At 43.0% G+C, this 20,376-nt stretch overlaps 1 protein-coding gene and 1 non-coding gene across 2 annotated transcripts in view; one reads left to right on the top strand and one right to left on the bottom strand.

The window, feature by feature from the left end:
- The window catches only part of xylt1 (xylosyltransferase I), a 121,829-nt gene that overhangs the window by 77,640 nt on the left and 23,813 nt on the right, over window positions 1-20,376 (bottom strand). The window lies entirely within an intron of this gene.
- Window positions 936-1,008, top strand: trnaf-gaa (transfer RNA phenylalanine (anticodon GAA)). Its single transcript has one exon. It is a non-coding gene; the product is annotated as a tRNA-Phe (tRNA).

Here is a 20,376-nt window from a genome sequence, read left to right as displayed (position 1 = left end):
TTACAGAGGCATTCGAGAAAAACAGTTTCCTTCACAAACCCGAGGTAACACGAGGTGAGTAATTGATGTACAAATGGCCATTTTGCAGTTAAAGTATTCCTTTAAGTCTCTGTCTGACAGAATGAGTTCCTCTGCTGCAATAACTACAGCGAGTGTGTTTATCAAAGGAGCTATTGATTCATTCTAATCCTGTTTGGAACGACACTGCCGGAGATTTCCCTGCCTGACCCCGGTATTAATTTTGGCACCATTTACCTATAGTTTTCTATTTTCTTTTTAACAACACTGCTGTGATCAGTGTTTTCCTATCAAAGCAATGGACTTCTGGGGATCAGGTTAATTGCAGATGATCTGGACTCTGAACTGCTAGATTCTCTACCACTGCATCACTTAATCTTTTGTCTGAAAGAGAATACAGGGGGAAAGGGATTTAATTGATTTGACGGGCTCTTAAATGTAACGCTTTTCTTCAGATTTAATGAAAATAATGCAGGTGAGTGATACCTTAAAAGCTTAAACCATCCAGTGACAGAAAGAGAAAAGGATAGAGAGGTGGAAAGCTCTTATTCAAACACAGATCTCTTTCTGAAACAGTTTCTTGCTGTGCCACGCCCAGCAGCTTAGTTAAGCATGCAGGTATTTAATCATTAGTTTGACCTGATGATGGTGCTGAATGAAAAGACGGGAGATTCCTGAAGTTCATCAAAGCAAATTTCATGTCATTCCATCCAATAGCTGTTGGGACATTTCACACTGTAGCAGGTGGCAGTCGCTAACTGGATAAGCCACAACACTACATCAGACCAGAGGTATCCATTTCTAAAAAATAAAATAAAAAATGCTACAATATTCCACTTGCAGTACAATACAATATTAAAACAATTAGTTGACGGGCAATTTGGCTGTGAGAAATTGTATGTATGTGCAGTACACATGCCGAAATAGCTCAGTTGGGAGAGCGTTAGACTGAAGATCTAAAGGTCCCTGGTTCAATCCCGGGTTTCGGCAGCAACTGTGGGTGCTTTTCCAGGGTGCTCAATTGGGGAGACTACACTTGGACACCACAAGGTTGGTCCAGAGTATAAACTGCAGTAGTGTCACTGCACCAGCGGCACCCTCAAGCAATGCTCTGCACTCCTAACTGCTCAGTGCACTTGACTGCAGATTTTGTGTGTGTAATAAAAATTAAACTATGCAATCGTAAAATCATATGGGTCTAAAACAAACACTATCAGATTACTTTCCTATATCATTCTGCCCTGATCAGAGCTGCTTCTCCCTTCTCCTCTCTCACTCTATCATGACTCTTAATCTCCTGGCAGCCAACAAGAGGCTTCTTACAAATGCCAAACCCTGACTGGACAAAGTGGATTGTCTTCATTAACCAGTGGGTCAACATGTCATTAACTCCTTCTTAACCACGACTACGAGCCCAGTCGTGTTAAATCTACAATACCAGCTTGGGGGAGAATTCACAGAGGTAGAGACAAGCGGCGACCCCCAGGGCTGAAAAAGATGAAGCCAGTGATGAAGCCATTCCCCATTGACCGCCATGTTAAAATGCTCAACTTTAAAGCAGAAATAAACATGTTTATAGCCTGGTTCAAAAAACTGTTTTGATCTCCATGGCTATTTTCCTTCTTCATGACAACTGCATAGTTGTGCTGGCTCTGAAAAAAATAAAAACAAGATGGCGACGGCCAAAATGCCAAACTTGAGGTTTTAAAACGGGCGTTCACAAACCAGTGGATGATGTCCTGATTGCTATGTCTATTATTTTTATACAGTCTATGGGTAGAGATCATGAAAGATGAGGATAAAGCATGGAACATGTGCTGCTGTTGAGATAAAGAAGGACAGGACAGGAAAGACTTATAAAATGTAGGCACGCCACCTTTTCACTGTCGCATGTGGTCTTGATTTTCATCACCAAAGACCTAATTCAGCCTAACTTGGTGAATATAACACATTAATATGCCTTCATACAGTCATTCACGAGCAAACACACCATCCAATTCTCTGGCAATTACAGCTAATCAGCTGAACTGTTGAGGCACTGCAGAACAACACGCGTTTTCTTCTCACTGTTGACTTTCCAACACTAATCCCACCTCAGAACAGCATGAAGTCTCTCTAAAATCCCACCAAACCTTTTAACCCCGACATCAAAAGCCATTTGTTGCCAGCAGGGCTGCCGGACCAGGCCACGCCCAAAACAAGTCGCAACACAATCTGGTCAAATTACAATGTTCACCTCCCCCATTTCTACTCTTAAAGGGCACCTTTAATATCTCCCCCTTCCACCACCTGGCTGGCATCAAAGCCCAGAAACCCAGTGCTGAGCAGGGAGACACATCAGCAACATTTTTGGCTTTCATTTCCTTCTCCGCAGCGGGGGTGCACAGGGACATGCCAGGGCCCCGGCTCAGAGTGAGAGAGAGAGACGGAGGTAGACAGGGAGTCTCTTTTGCAGCCAATAATGTCTGTAATTTGTCCACAGATTGAGGAGAGAGGAGACAAAGAAAGGCCCGCAGACACCACTCATTCAGCACATTTAGCACTTGCGTGTGTGTGTTTGTATTCATGTGTGTGTGTAATTAGCAGCGCTGCATTACGGCTCCCTTCCTTGGCTGCAGGGTTGACGCTGATTGAAGTTGTTCATAAGCTCTACACTGTACCTACGCCGTAGTGATGTTTGTACTTTTGTAATGGTGTGTCTGTGCCACTCTGCAGTTATACCTCCACAATGCTAATTGATGGAGGGGTTTCTCTACAGATGTGTTTAGTTTCTGTGAAGGCCTGTAAGGTTTGGTTGATTCAAACCCACATTAAACACGACTAATAGCAAGGCTCACCAACAAAACGCTTGGTGTGCTTTCCTTACATATTTAGCATGCTAACATTATTAGCATAAGCCTATAACATTTTACCTGACATAAATTAGCCTATTGGCTTGCAGAGTTTTCCACGACTTACACGAAGCCAGGTTCAACAGCAATGTTTAACACAGGTAACGTTACAAAATTTGGCTCGATTATAACTCACAAGGCTCACTGACAAACAAAACACTTGACGTACTTTCCTTACATATATAGCATGCTAACATTATTAGCATAAGCCTATGACATTTGCATAAATTTGCATAGTGGCTTGCAGCTTGAGTTTTCCCCTACTTATGTGAAGCCAGTTTCAACAGCAACAGGTAACGTTACAAAGGTTCACAGACAAAACAACTGTCTTTTACTATACACGTTTTTCCAACATATACAACATGCTAATGCTATTAGCCCAAGGTCTAAAATGAACACCCGCCAAGCACCAAATGCCGGTAGAGTTTTCGTTTCGCTATCCGCTATCCGCCACACTGGTGGGTAAATGTTTGTACGAAAATAGTCATGTAAGTTAACTGATTGTTGTGCTGAGTCATGAGTTTGACATACAAAAACACACAAACACATTACAGATTTGTTTTTATGCGCATCTAAACTGTGACGCAAAACCAACTATCTCATGCTTTCTCATAGTTTTGCGGCACTGTTTACCAAACGTCACATCAACTGATCCACTAAACCATCATATACCGCCATTTTGAAGCTACCTACTGTTATGCTAATGTATAGCTGAGGGTTATGAGTTGCACCCATAGTTAGGAAGGTAATAAAACAATAACATGGAGGCTCCGTAGTCAGAACCAAGACAGCAGACTTTTTATTGACTCCCAATGTCGCAGCACAATACTCCACTCTTTCTGTTCTTACCTTTCACAATAAAAGCCCTCGGCTTACATCACTGATTATTAGAGGGAACTCATTCATATGCTGAAGTTGTGGGGATGAGTTGTTTTATATGGTAAAATAACTTTGCTTCAAATTTTGCTCCGGCCTCTGCTTTAAGTTTGTATTCAACACAACACCTTATTGTCTCAATTAAAGTAATGAAACAAATGTATATGTGATTAACAAAAAGGCAATTTATCATTTTAGCACGTAAAAAAAAAAAAATTTTCATTCCATCCACCAGCCCCTTGGCCGGTCAGTCAAAAAGTTAATTTTGGACACTGCAAAAGCCTGTGACATTTAACATTGCGTAAATTAGCCTAGCTGCTAATGGACTTTCCCCTACCCATATAAAGTCAGAATAAATCACACATAACAATTAAAACGTTATTTCGTGGAGGCTTTATTGTCTTCACAATTTATTGTTTCTTATCTGTGAAATAAACATTAATAAAAGTTTTGTTTCCACTGGGGAAAACTGTCTCCAGCTTACTTATTATTAAAATAATGTGCAGTTACATTTCTGGTGAACTGGTGACGTAAGGCTATGGTGTAGGGTACACGTGTAAACAGAGCCTACACCATTGGTACGACATCCATTTGGTGCAGAGGTATAAACCCCGCTTTATTGGACACCTGGACTCCTCCTCCTCCTCCATCGCCCCCCACCTTCCATCCCTCGGCTGCAGATGTTAGATTTGGCACGACAATGGGCCGACACTGAAGTGGACAGATGTTTCCGCACACACACGCATGCACACACAGATCCACACAGATGGATATGTGATGTGTAACTGCACTGAACATGATACACTGCTCACAGAATCACACACAGAAGAGAAACACACATGCAATCTCTTTACTGTCTCTCCTCCAGCCTTGCCTGCTGGCCCTGCTGGAGGAGAGCTGCAATTTGTAAATGATTTAACCTTTTAATAGAGAAAAGATGAGGTTGGCTACAGTTGAGTCCCTCTGGATGTGAGGCCAGAGAAGAAAAATAAGGATTGGAGCTGTGATTTAGTCATCATTTAATTGTACTGTCCAATTATCTATGTGGTTCATGTACTGAAGTGATTTGTCTACTGTTGTGTGTGTGTGTGTGTGTGTGTGTGTGTCTGCCTGAGTGTGCACTTGTTGGTGGATTCTTACTTGAGGATAAATGTGTGTGCATGCAAGTGTGTGTGTGGGGTTTTTCAAAACAAGCTGGTGCCAAGGCTTAGCTGATAGGCTAATTAAGCTCACCACAGGGAATAAATGTTTCCTCTCTGCCTGCCATTTGTCACACCTGGCACGGAAATGTCACTAGGAAAAGAAACACACACACACATACACATACACACACACACACACTGGGCGCAGCAGACACACACAGTGGGAGAAATGCTGAGGCGACAGAGCTACTGTGTGAAAGTAAGTGGAAGCAGAAAGAAAGAAGGGGGAAACAGAAAGAGGAAAAGGAGACGAATGAGACACAGACGTACAGCAGGGGAGAAAGAGATGCAAGGTGTTGCGCAAATGAGGAAAAATGATTTTTAAAAAATGCTTGAGAGAAAAGGAAGGGAAACTGGGGGGGAGAGACAGAAAAGCTTTTTCGAGCTCTGTCAGACGACAGCATCCTGTTGAGCTTCACTAGTTATGTTTTCATTACAATAAAATTCCTGCAAAATAAAATGTGAATGAGCGTATGCTTCCTTCAGCTACTGTTGCTTTTAATAGATTCAGGAGGACATCACAACATTACATAATTAATTGAGCATTGGTAACTAACAAATTATGACATTTCATCACTGATTTTAATCAATATGATGTTTTTATCAGCTGCTATAGTAATCAGGGGGTGGATCTGACATGCAAACAGGGCCTCTGCCTGGGCGATATGGCCTATAAATTATATTGCAATATTTTTAGGCTATATCGCAACACACGATACGTATGTCAATATTTTGAAATCTCCTTTAAAGTAGACCACTGAAATACTTAACTACAAACAGAGAACATGGAGATACAAAATGTGAGTGGAAGTAGTGCACCAGGGCCTGTAATCCAGCCTCGGGCTGCTATCAAAGAAATAGTGTTGCAAAAAGTTAAATAAATAAGTGTTATAATAACATTGATAATGTAGTGTTATTGTAAAGTTAAAGTACTGTTATAATAAAGTTTGATTAGTAGTGTTATAAATAAGTTAAAGTAGTGTTATAATTAACTTAAATAACATTAATAATATGGTGTGATGAAGTTAAATAAAAATACTGTTGTAATGAAGTTAAATGTAGTACTGTAATCATATAATGAAGTGAGACTAGAGCAAGTCTTAGGGCTGTATCTTACATCAGTCGCAAAGTGGCGCACAGCATAGCTTAAATGTCATTTCTAGTGTCAGACCAGTGCAGCTGCCATTTTCACGGCCAGTGCCCACTTCGTATAAGCAGCAAAAGTACTTGCCCTAATCATTGTGCAAATGGACGTGTAGGTCTTAAAATGAGGTGTGGTCGGAGGCATTGTTGCTATTTTGAGGCAGTGGAAAGCAATTGTGCCATTCTTACAAAAACCTGATCTGAAGTCAATGGCACATTATTCAGATAGTAAGATGGACCTACATACAGTATGTGTGTTTACAGCACGCGTACACTCTTGTTACACACAGGAATGCGCAGATGGGTTGCATTTGGGTGAAATAATTTATAAGTAATGAGGAAAATATGAATTACATTCTTTACAATGTGAACTTAGCAGAGAGCAGAGAAGAGCTGCTGTCCAACTCCCCATTAAGACAGACACCGTGCACATTTACGTACGAAGAGCAGCGTAACTTCATTATTTCAGAAGCTAAAAGTTTAGTTCAGTTTCCTCTGTCAAGTTTATAACTACAGCTTTTTTGTTTTGCCGCTTAAATGTCCCACAATATTTATTGCAGTGACATCACTGCTCTTGCTGCATTAAGCCCTTTTCACACAGAGCGCGCAAAGCGCAGACCTCCGCCGACGAACCCATTCATTGTGTATGTGCTACCGCGGCGCAAGAGCGCATGCCGTGGTGTCTGCGCGCCGCCAGCCTGCGCTTGAATTGAACATTTTTTAATTTCACTGCAACGCGCTGTGACGACACCTCAGCACGTCCAATAGCAGAGAAGAGCCTGAAGTAGACCCGGAAGCGGTCACCATGGAGCTGTAGCTCCTGAACGAGCCTGTACTCCCCCAAATCCTGTCTTGCGCGCCTTGCTCTCCGCTTGCTCTGCGCCCTACCCTGCGGTGAGCGCCGCGAAAATCGCGCTCTGTGTGAAAGAGGCTTTACTCTCAGGAGAAAAACGCTAGCTTCTCCAAGCTGCAGGTTTCACGTGCGGGCACATCTGGCTTTCAATGGGAATGGGAGATGACACTGTGATTAGTTTTATTCATGTTACAGTTACACACCTATGATCAATTAGGAGATGATATACCATCTGTTTGCCTCTTGCATATTACTTTGCACACAGATTACACACCATTTAACTAGCAAAAGTTGAGCTAGACATGCCCTAAAAGCACTTCCACCATGCACTTTAGACCATGCACCATAAAGTGTCAACGCCATGCTAGCAGCTTTGAGCCAAATGCTAACATCAGCATACCAGCATGCTCATAATAAAAATGCTGTTGATGTTTAGCAGGTGTGATGGTTACTGTGATCACCATTTTAGTTTTTTCAAATACAACACTACAGCCGCACTGCTATCATGGCTCAAAAATCAGAGCCCAAGTTTAAAATTTACATAAGCACGAATCAACAGGTGGCTGGAAACACACCAAGTGAAACTGCAGCAGTCAGTCAGACCTTCTCCCTTAAGCTACAATGTTCGCCGTGTTATGCTTCAGATTCCCCTCTTTTTCTCTCTTTCAGACACACACACACACACACACACAAACACACACACACCAATAGATGAGCTGCTTCACACTGAAATCTGCTGTTCATTACAGGCGTGACAGCTTAAGTGGAGTGTAGCCCCACAGCCATTGTTACACTATCACCAATAACCACCAACACAGAGCTGCTGCTGCATGGCACCGCACAGGAGAGCAGAGCACCACACACCTGAGAGTCCACGGGAGATTTAAGGTTGGGATAAGGAATGATGACAGAAATTATGTAAAGCCTCCCCCGGCTGACGCAAAGGGTTTGGGAGGAATTGAGAGAGAGAAAAAATCATCCTCCTTTTGTTGCCACCATCTCTTGTTAGATTGAAACAAACGACCTGCTGTTGTTGTCGTGGAGCGCAGCGCTGAAATGGATGCCTTCTGAACAAACACTACACGCCTGGATTGCACAGTGTGCGTCTGGGTGCTGGAGTGTGGCACAAAAGTGTTGGGGGGGCAATTCACTTTCATTTCAGCTCGCCTGAAAATATAAACTGAAACTGCTGTTCATTTGCAAGCGATTATTGTCCAATAGATTTCATATAACATCCCTTTCAGTGCAGAAGTTTTTCATTGTTAAAACTTTGATGGAATCCAACTTTGTGAATTGATTGCAATTGAAAGTAAAGTGAGGGCTTATTGCACCAACAGTGTGAGGTTTGCACACTGGTGTAATGTTGTCAAAGGAGGCCGTAAACGCTGCAGCTGTGCAAGTCAATGTGGACTGTGAAGGCTCAGCATTAGGGATGCTGCACCAGACTGTTTCATCCAATGCTGAAATTCATGCATGCCACATGGTGTTATTTCCATGGATCACTTCAAAGGGAAGTGGAATCAAAGATCTTGTACTATACTAAAGCACACTGGCATCAGAGGCTCACGGATACTTGCCTTTTTCATCTTTGTTCCACGGAGTCCTCTTATCTGTCTCTTGTCAACATGTCACTTAGTCATCCTTAACTAACACCAATCTCAGTACCAGCTGTCCTTTCTTCCTCCTTCCCCCTCCTGCTCTCCCCCCTCATTGTTCATCCCATCCCTCCCCTCCTCTGTGTTGACAATCGACACATTGCCATTGCTGTCATCTGCTCTAATGCACGCTACATGCAGTCCGACAGCATCCGTATGGTCCCTTCCTGCCCAGCACAGCAGAAACATGTCGGCCCCATATGGAGCTTCCCCACAGGGGGAATGTATCTGGGACGGCTGGTGGAAGTCAGCGAGGACGCTAGCTACATGATGCTAATAGACCGGTGGCTTTCATACTGCTACCGTACAGTAATGATTTGGAAACCTTAAGCTGCTTAAACTGCAAGGTGGGACTATTTTGACGAAGCTCTGTAGCTTTCTGTCTCTTTTTTTTATTCTCAGATTTCCATTTTCATTTCAAAGTTTCCCCAGGAAGTCTGAAGGATAGAACATCAGCCGTGTCAGACCAGTTTCATCCTATTCAACTTTTTTTTTTTTTTTACACGACACCTAAAGCTCAAAACTTTCTCAACTTGAAACACCTTTTCTTTTCACGTCATTGCAAACTCTCAAATAGTTAATATTAGGGCGACACCGACTCACTACGCTGTTGTTAAAGACCAATGTTCCATGCAGCAGTGATAAAAAGAGAGCAGAAATAAGACAGTATTCGAGCTTGCGCCTCTTAATCTCCCCTCCTCCGGCTCAGCCTAACTGACATTTTCTTAATTTATTCCTCTCAGGATTCCAACATTTTAATTAGGTCACTCCAAATCTCCTCCCACGCAGCGTTATTCCGAAAAACTTTTATTTCATCATGTTTGTCATTTGCCTCCTTCGTCTCTCATTCTCTCTCTTCCTTTCTTTTTTTTCGCACTTGTCAGTTTTGCTCAGCGGGTTATCTTACTAATGATGTACGGTGTTTTTTCCGACCAAATCCTGCCACTGCCACGGGTAAATACTGCAGAGGTAAATACATAATTGAATGGTGGAATTAAATAAATGGGCAGTTTAATGGAGGAACCCTTCTTTCAGTGTCTCTGTGATGAAAGAAAATTACAAGATTGGTTAAAAGGGGAACTGAGAAGTCAACTTTTAGATGTGTATATGTTGGGCCTCGTGCCAGCTGACTAGCTGTCTGTATTTGAGTGCACATGTATGTCAATGCAGGTCAGTGCGTACGCTATATGTGGGTGTTAGTTCATATTTTGCAGAAGTGTGATCATTAGACCTAATTTAAGGTTTGTGCTGTGTGAGTGCGTCTGTTCTCTACTATAACACAAAGTGTGTATAATCTGTAAGTTGTTCCTCAGTGTGCCAGGAGTCCTGGCTTATCTCCAGCCTCAATAGAAACAAGAGGAAATTACTTTTCTACAAAGCGTCTGACAAGGCAAAAATCTTTTACACGTTTTCCATCGGCACAGCAGGACGTTTACTATGACTTAAATGTTTTTGCTGAGGGGGTCAAACACACAACCGTGGCACTACCTTTCTGGCTGCAATTCTCTTTTACGATCAGTCAGGAGGTGTAAGCGCCCCGACACATCAAGCTGGCTGTTGGCAGTCGTTGAAGCATGTCTTTGACCCACCACTGCCTGTGGTCAGTAGATTTCATGTGATGTCATGTGACAAAGCAATCAATTGATTGATTGTTAGCCTGGTAAGACAATCCTGATGAAATGAGCTCAACATTCTGTTTCACTCTCTGTATCAGTCTGGACTCGTCACCGCCCCAAACACATTCATTGGGGGGGAGTACTCGCCTTCACAAACTCCTTTAGTCAATCAGAGTAACAAAACACTCGGGAAACAGTTCCTTCATCCCCAATGGAGCCAGTTGGTAAATCAAGCTTTTGCCAAATCCACTTGGAAGAACAGCGAAAACATTATTCCCTCCGAGAAACTCCACAAGTGCATACTGTTCTTGTGTACTGTTCTTATTGCTGTGTTTACTCTACTAACGTTAGAGTTGGCGCTTGTTGCCTCAACTGCAATGCAGTCCCTGATTAGCTGCTTACATTGTCAAGTATGGCGCAGATCCCTGATTGGCCCCGACTGGATGTTAATGTCTAGGTACAAGGCGAGATGGCTCTGAGTCTGGACTGATACAGAGCTCATGTCATCAGGTCGATCTTATCAGGTGAACTGATTGTGCCCTCGGTTCAGATTTCTGTGGGTGTGTTTGCTCATAGGATGCTTTCACACCTGTAGTTGGCCTCATTTGGTCCAGCCCTGGGGAAAAAAATAATACACTGTTGTACTTTAGCTCTGGTCCACTTCCTGGTCACTGTGACTTGCTTCAAACAAATCAAGAGGCACACACATGACGCTCGGCACAAGTTCAATCAGGAAGACTTTCTTTGTGCTCGTACATTCACAATTCTCTCCCTCCCACTCCCAATGCTTCCTCTAATCAGCCAACTATGGGTGTTCACTCTTCTAGTTATCAAATCAAACTTCCCCACGATCTCTATCAGCCAATCAGGATGCTACTGCAAAATGGTAAATGTCTCTCTCTCCTCTGCTGCTGTCAGCTGTCATTTTAGGCAGAATTGTCCACCGCGTTCACCTCCAGCCATCGTATCCAGAGTCCAGGATGAGCTCAACAAAGGCTCATTCCTCTATTCATCCAGATCTTCAGCACTCCTTCTTCTTCTCATCTTATCTTCACCACCTCTACCACCACCAGTGTCTAGACCTCTGGGGGGGTTCACTATTCGACTATGGATTCATCACCCTCCTTAAATCATACCATCTTGATGGGGTCTAATCGTCAAGGACCATCCACATTTTTCATTCTCATGTGCACATGTTAATAAATATTCTTTTTAACATAAAAACGAGTCTCGAAATTAAGTCATGTCAAGTCAGATGTCATCCTGCACTGTCAGTACCCAAGTAGAGAAATCAAATTAATGTGACTGACAGAGGTTCATGCAGCACTTTAAAGGACAACTTCGGTATTTTTCAACCTGGGCTCTATTTCCCCGTGTGTATGTGTGCGTATGATTCATGGGTACCACTCGTTCTAAAATTGGTTCAGTATTGAGGCGCGAAACGAGCTAAAACGGTAATGGGGGCAAATGCGTCCCGTATAAAAGTGCTTTTTTTCGCCACTGACCGGTTCAGATCGCCAGTGCTATCTCTGTAGATAGCATATTGTAGCAGCCCTGGGGCAGTGGTGAGTGTGAATGAGTGGAGTCAGCTGTCAGTCAGTGTTGGAGCAGAGAGGCGGAGGGCGTCCCCGCTCGGTATTGTAAATGAGTATGTGTGTGTAAACTGTTTTTTCTCATCTGGTTTCTCCCGTCTGTGTATCTCATTTTCTTAAGTCGCAATGCTTATTGGGATGCACAGATTTGATTGACATTGCAATTGGAGTTATAAGAGAAAACAATAATAATTCTCAATAATTTAGTGGTTATATGTGTAGGTCTTGATAGCATGGTATCTGGGTCTGAACTCGGTGGATGGAGAGGGATGGCAGGTTAACAAAGGGGATGCATTTTGGCTGTTTTGCTAACAATAGGAATGGCATAGTTTTGGTGGTGTGTACGACATCATTGGCTCTAGCTGGACCTTATTTATGATGGTGTTGGACCTTATTTATGATGGTGTTTTTTTTTTTTTGCTATCAAACTAATGAAAAACTCAAAGGGAGAAGGCATGGAGTGTTATCGTCACAGCAACGCACAGTTTTTGACATATCGTAAATCTGCTTTGCCTAACCACAGAATCACACCACACCAGAGTTGTCCAGTTCATTAAACAAATTGCTACAATGTTCACACTGGAGTACATTATGATGTTAGGGGATGAGTGTAGAGCTAAAACAATTAGTCAACTAATCAATAGGTCGATCGACAGAAGATGTATCTGCCATAAATTTGCAACAAATTGATTAACTGTTTCTTTTAAGCAAAAATGACAGAAGTTTGCTGCTTCTAACTTGGTGAATGTGAATATTTGCTTGCATATAAAACTGCTGAAACAGCTTGAAGATCTAAAGGTCCCTGGTTCGATCCCGGGTGTTGCCAGCAAGTGTTAACTTGTCTTGGGAAATAGGGAGGAAAATCCACCACGGACCAGGGAATCAGGAGTGTGGAAAATCGATCTATGGAGTGTGGACTGGTAGCTCGAGAGGTGCCAGTTCACCTCCTGGGCACTGGCAAGTTGCCCTTGAGCAAGGCGCCGAACCACATAGGTCCTGCGTGTGCATGTTTGTGTATTTCAGGCCTGTGTGTGTACGTGTGTGTAAGTGGAAAAGAAAAAATAGCAACAGAATGAAAGAGAGGAATTTCCCCAAGAGGATTAATACAGTAGTTCTTCTTCCTACTGACAGACCCTGACAGACGGTTTGGACTGCTGTTCGGTCAAAACAAGCAATTGTTAACTTTGGCTCTGGAAAACTGTGAAGGACATTTTTCACTACTTTCTGACAATTTATAGCCCAAACGATTAACAAACTACTGAAGTGATACAAAAAAATAAAAGTCAGTTGCAGCCGTTGATGGGTGGTGAAACTTTTCATGATGATTTATCCATATTCAAAAACTGAAAAAAAAAAATCAAATTAAAAAAACTATCTCTGAAACTGAATCCTATAGTAATTCTATAACCATAGAATAATCCCTGAGTTACTATAGAAACCTCTTATCTCAAAGCCAACAGTATCAGCTGGGGAGAAAGGTTGTTTCTTGTTCGGTGAGACACTGAGATCAAGCAGAGAGAGCCGTTTGAAATTACAGAAAAATAACAAATAATTTATTTAGCTGAGACACTAATCCAGTTCTTTTAGATCTTAACAGTCTTGACAGCTCCAGTGTTACTCTGAGATACAGTGCAGGAAAAAATATAAGGCTGAGGAAGTCCCCATGTTTCATGAATGACTGTGCAGAGAGACGTTCAATTTAAGTATTTCCTGGCTGGGTTTTGTCTACTTCTTTTCCTGTTATGGGACAGAATCAAGCCAGGGGAAATCCATGTCATCCATGTCCACTCACACATACATACAGTATATACTGTATACACAAAAAAGGTATGAAAAGGCACAGGCACTCAGGAACACAGGCAAGTGCATATATACCTGACATTTCCATGCACCCCAATAATTCATTCATCAAATTCTTCAGTCTGTCTGGCCCCCCTCTGCTGTGCTGGTCTAGCAGAGTGACTCTCCAGTCCTCCAGAGGAATGCCAGTAAGATCCAGTTCCACCACAGTCCAACCACCACCAATCAGACTTTCCTACCACAACTCTGAGCAGTCCATGCAGTGATACTGGTTTGTTGACTGCACTCGATGCTGATCCATGAGAATGAGTCAGAACTACAAGGCCCGTGGATTGCTAATCCATGACCTTCTGAGAAAGATAAGCTGAGAAAGTCGGCTCTATCTTCACCACACTGCAGCGAGGGTTAGGAGGGCTGAGCTCTAGCCTTGTAGTCTCGGGTGCTTGAGGGTTTGGCTAAAGCGGCTCTCTGCAACTGCAGGATCACGCTTATGCGCTGAATTGAGAAGAGATTCGGCCAGATGAGTGCAGTAATTATGTGGTTAACCTTGGCAAGTGGAGGAGGGTTAGCTGATTATTGGTACAGCTAAAGGCCCGGAAGCTGAGGGCACGGCTAGCCGGCTACAGTGGTGCACTGTGTGGCAAACCGAAAACTGGGCTGGAGCTAAACTCCCAGAGTCATACAGAGCCCCTTCTGTGTGTGTGTGTATGATGCAACGAGGAGTACCTCTGCTGAGGAGTTGTGGGGATAGCTGAGGTTCACTGGGTTCATTCACTCTGTGAGTGTAAAAACTGCTTTGTGTGTGTATGTGTTTGTGTGTGTGTGTGTGTGTGTGTGTGTGTGTACCAGTGTGGGGGAGTGTGTGAGATTAGACTCAATAGTGCAGCACTGTACCTTCTAATCTATCATACATTTACCAAATCACAAGCCAGTGTCCCCCCAAACACACACCCACACATGCACTCACACTCCATTTGGGTTAACTCTCTACACTTATGTCTGATGTCTTCTCTGAACTGTCTTTGACCTCCAAAACCACTCAGACTCTTGGTTTAAAGGGACAGTTGACCCCAAAATCAAAATACTTATCAGTCTAGATTGTTTTGGTGTGAGTGACCAAGTGTTGGAGATATTGGCCGTAGAGATGGCTGCCTTCTCTTCAATAGAATGGAACTTGATGGCACTCGGCTTGTGGTGCTCCAAGAGCCAAAAAAACACATTTAAAACACCTCAACAGCAATGTCTCTTTCTAGAAATCACAACCCAGTTCCTCAAGATAATCCATAGACCTTGTACTGAGAATTTTCATGTAGGAACTACTTTTTTTCTACCAAAATACACCTGCCAGCATGGGCAGGTGTTGAGACAATGGGCCTTTTTAGTCGTTTTATGTCTCTTTGACAGAATTTTGTATCTGTTTTTGGTCATTTTGTGTCTCTTTGTGGTTGTTTTCCCCTTTGTGTTTTTATTTTTACGTCTCTTTGCAGTTCCTTTGCATATGTTTGTAGTCTTTTTTTTTGTGTCTCTTCCTGGTTGGTACGTATTAATTTGATTGACATTTTGAAGGTGAAGGCAGGAGGGTCCCTTGACATTTGAGGCTCCTGGGCCTGTGCCCTGTAGGCACCTTCAGTAATCCATCCATGCCCGTCAACTGATCATTACACCGAGGGAAGTGCGCATCTACTCATGTATAAGAGGCTTGAGTTCATGACTCTAGGTGAGCTAGCAGAAGATGAACATCCCTCAGCACAGTGATATGGTTGGGGGATGTAGTTTGGTAGAAAGAAAGTAGTTCCTACTGCACATAAAACCTTGCTGACAATAAGGTCTGTGGATTATCTTGATTAACTGGGTCATGATTTCTGGAAAGAGACATTGCTGCTGAGTGACATCTCCAACACTCGGCAACTTGCACCAAAATAATCTATACTGATAAATGACACTACAGGTGAGAGGAAAAAATATGTATTTTGGATTTTGGGGTGAACTGTCCCTTTAAGAGTCCACTCATCATGGTCCACTCATCATTTACAAGCTCGCGTACTTCAATGGAACACAAACTTTCCCTGTTCACGCTGTATTGTAGGAAAGATTTAATGATTATATCACCATGTAAAACAAATTCTAATACAAAGTGACAGATCAACCCCACTGCTTACTAGTACATACGGAAACCATATGGGCTTGTCACCATAGTAAAGACAGCTTCTGCTGCGCTAATCACTCCGACATAACAGATGTACAGACTGAGGCATTATTGGCAAAATTAAAGCTACTTTCCCCCCTTTTCACAGTGTGAAACAGCTGTCCAACATTTGAGAGAGCGGGCTGGGGAAAGGGAGAGAAAATGGGAAAGAAGCGAGAGAATGAGAGGGCAATGAGGAATGGAGCGATGGCCAATAGCCAGACCCCGCAGCGACTCAGATCGGATCCCCCAGAGCTGAGGATTAGGTTTTTGATCCAGATTTTAGGCTGGATTTGGGGCTTTTTCCCTCAAGCTGGGCCCATCTGAAATTCTGGGTTTGCGCGATGATGTCATATTGTTTCTGTGTGTTTGCTGGAAACAAAGAGACAGAAAAGCGCTCGCGGCCATCGCTTGGTATTCAGAGGACGTTTGCGGCTGGTGCCAGCCACAGAAGGAGCAGTTAGCCAGTCCGGCAGCATCAATTTGTCAGCATATCCCAGCAAAAATCCTCTGGGGCCCCTGAGAGCCAAAGCAGGGCAACTGGCAAGAGCGCAGAGGGCCTTGGGTGACCCAGCAGGCGCTAAATACACACAGCTGTACACTGATATGAAACACACAGAGATGTACATATCATTCACGATGAGTGCATACTAATAGTGACAAGTGTATGACAAACGTACATATTTAGTTCCACTTACACAGCCCTCTCCCCTCATCAGCACAACACAACAGCATAAACAAACACACAGCTGCAGCGTTATATTAACAGCTGCTGTAGAGAAGGGTCAAAGACAGTGCACGTCATGCAGCCTGTGTCCTCTGAATCATCGGGCCCGCTGCAGGCTGGGACGCCATGTGGAGCACAACACACACACACACACACACACACACACACACGCACACAGAACGAGGCAGAACTATCACCTTCCCTGACCTTTGATGTTCAATGCAGCATGCACATATCTACTCACCCGCACCCCACTTCTGTACACACATATAAAGAGTATGTAGAGCCACTGGCCATCATGAACTCACAAGCCTTCATACACTAAACATAAAAACACTCCTCTAGGTTTCTGTACATGATATATAAAGTATGCAGTGCACATGAACGACAGCAGAAGTCCCGCTGGAGACAAACCGTTTGATATCAGGCATCTCGGACACTCACACTGCATTTATAAATCAGCATATACAGTACTGTAGCTTCTCACAGGGATTATGTTCTCACTCGATTTTGTAAAGTCACAAAAATGTAAATGAATTCTCCTTGGTATCAGTGGTCTGTACTTACACCCCCGGCATAAAAAAACAGAATCAATGTGACAGTGTGCATACAGAGCGCATGACATGCATGTACATACTGTACATACTGTAGGACATAAACTGGTATAAAAGGAAACCACAGGAAAGATGTTTCACCCTGAAGTTTGCATTAATATTATAAATATGAGGTGGGGCGGCAAAGACAAGCGTTATGGCTTGACCCTCACTTAACCCTGTTTCTTCATGGTGATGGCTGTGGTTCTCCTGTGTGTAACAAGGCTTTCGAATCAGGGAAACAGGCACGGATCGGAGTACACTTGACTCCAAAGTCCAGTTCATTTGATTAACGTGAACTAGAGCTGCAAAAATGTATATATTGGTTAATTAGTTGTCAACTATTGAATTAATCGAATTAATCAATTAATTGGCTCAAGTAATCTTTTGAGATATAAAGTCAAAATTGATTCCAGCGTCTTAAATGTGAATGATTTCTGGTTTTGTTACTCCTCTATGACAGCAAGGTGAATATATTTGGGCTGTGGACAAAACAAGACATTTGAGGACGTCCTCTTGAGCTTTAGGAAACACTGGTCGTCATTTTTTTTTATCATTTTCTGGCATTTTATAGACCAAATAACAAATTAATTAATTAAGAACACAATCGACAGATTAATTGATGATGAAGGATCATCATCATAATCATTGGCTGCAGCCCTGGTGTGAACACTGTACCGTACTGCTCATCTATTCATGCCTGGCTCCCCTTGAAAAAGTGGTCTTGAGTATGGTCCACGTGTCCTTGGGTACCGTTTGCATTAGGTTTGAAAACCAACTGTGCCAAAACATGAAAGTGTGGGGCGACTTCTGGCTCACCTGGTAGAGTGAACTCATATAGGCTGAATCCTCTGCAGCAGTTCGTGTTCAGCTCTAACCTGCCCATTGCTAGGTGTCATCCACCTTCTCTCTCCCACGTTTCGTATCTAACTGAGCTGTTCCATCAATAAAGGCAAGAAAAACTCCAAAAAGTAATGTTTAAAAAAAACAAGGACTGTTATTTAATGCAAGGATCAGTTGGCAAGTAGAGCGCAAACACATTTCTTAGCACTGCCAGAGTCCTCTGAAATCTGCAGATGTTCACGGCACGTGGCAAACTCATCCTCTGAATTGCACAGCGGTGGGTGATAAAGTACCAAGGCAGGCAAGAGGCTCGCTCTTGACACTGTCTCCAACATATAAACAGTAGGCGTACAGCGAAGGTGGATTCCATTAGATGAGCATGGGATCTTGGGATTGGTGTACCTTTTCTGCACTGTAGCAACATAAACAAGTATCGTGACACAAGTGTACGCAGGTACGGTACAACATCACTAGTGTGAAGGCTGAGCAGCGACGGAGTGGAGGGGGAGGATAATACTCAACACGTTGTCTGATACTGTTTGTCTTATGTATTGATATGCAGAGTAAACCTGGGCTATTTTAGGGAAACACAGTGACAAGAAAGCGGCATGAACACAATAGGAGGGGTTTCAAATAAGCCCACTCATTTTCCTGCCTCTCTCTGTGCTGTGTACTATTTGTTATTTTTGTCATTCTGTGTATTTTAAATTGTGCAAAAACAAAAAGGGTTGGTATGTGTAAACAGAATACTGAGCTCAAGAAGAACCTTGGGAACATAGATGCGCTCCCATTTGTGCAGTCTTTTGTGTCTTGACAAGGGGCGCAGTGGTCTCCTGGGTCAAAGTCCTGTGCTTGTCGTACCCATCCACCTCCCCTCCCAACTACCATAAGTGGACTTTTGTGCTCTTTATACTGTGTCTGTTGCTCTGAACACGTAATAATGATGCAGATGGGTTTACCTTGACACTGGCTGAAAACCCAGAGGGTCTAATTAAAGGGAAATTTCGGTTTATTTCAACCTATCTCCTATCGTCCTAAATTTGTTTCAAGTGACTAGTGACATAAAAATAATAGTTAGCATGTTAGCCGCTAGCCTAGATACACCCGGGGCGCATAGTAGTGTCAGATCTGTTAAAACGTAAGTGAATGGGCATACTTCAAGTGCAAAGTTAGTCCACTAAACAAGCTTTTTTTTCCACAAAGACCGCCTCATATCGTTAGGATTAATGTCAGAGAACATATAGAAAACGACATGTAAACGTGTTGTCTTACCTTACCGGTGTGCTGCCATGTTTGTTTACCATTTAGCTCTGCTTTCCAAAGCACGGCCGAAATGTCGCGAGAACAAGCAGCAATCTCATACCGTGCCTTGAAACAAATTTAGGACGATAGGACACAGGTTGAAATAAACCGAAATTTCCCTTTAAGGGTGCATTGTGCATCCCTATCTGACTCAGAGGACCACTGACCAAGCAGCGCTTCTTGATGCCCTGAAAGTGGGACCAGGCTGGAATGGAATAATTTCCGCAGAAGTAATATTAAAGCTATGTTCCGAGTCTATTAAGTAAAAAAAAGAAAAAAAGCAGTGGGATAGTTTTGAGGAGCTAATAAACCTCACGCTCATTAATCTCCATTGCTGCTACTGGACATAATGCCAGTGAAAATATAGTCCTATTCCTTTGATTATTCTTCCCACCTTAGAGCAACACGCTCACATCAGGCAAATAGTTACCAACTCATTACAGTCCTCCTCTATTGCTGTTAAATTGCAGTCATTTGTGTCTTTTAGGCAAATAGACTGAGTGCTAAGCAAGCAGATGTGCCCTGGCTGAATTATAATTGCCTTGACCAAATCTCTTTCTCAGCAGTTAAGACAATTATGTCTGCATACTCTGTATACCTCTGCAACACGTGCACATTTGCAGGACGTGAATATTAATAAACACAGTAACTCAGCCACACATCCGCGCAGCACTGTACGCCAGCTACTATTTTGCGTGTACATGAATGGTATGTGGTTGGTGTGCTCACATTTCAGCCCCGCAGAAGCAGCCGAGCCTCGTTCGGAGAGATTACCTCACAAAACCATGTATGAAAGTTACCAGTGAGATCTACTAGGCCCTCTGTGGAAAAAATAAGACGTTTTCATCTACCCTGTGGATAAACTGAGAGTTACATAAAAAGATTGTTGTAGGCCGATGTGCCAGAGTAAAACGGATTTCACTCACAGCAGTTAAGAAACTTGAGGACAAAGAGAGAAGTCAAAAAAAAAAGAGAGAAATACCCTAACCCCCTACACCCCAAAAGCTAGACTGGCCATGTCGGAGAGGTGGGGGGGGGGGGGGGGGGGGGAGTAAGAAAAAAGAGAGAATATGGTTCTTT

This window comes from Epinephelus moara, chromosome 5 (assembly GCF_006386435.1).
Source record: "Epinephelus moara isolate mb chromosome 5, YSFRI_EMoa_1.0, whole genome shotgun sequence".
Lineage (NCBI taxonomy): Eukaryota > Metazoa > Chordata > Actinopteri > Perciformes > Serranidae > Epinephelus > Epinephelus moara.
The sequence above is the reverse complement of the archived record's forward strand: the minus strand, read 5'-3'. Positions and strand labels throughout refer to the sequence as shown.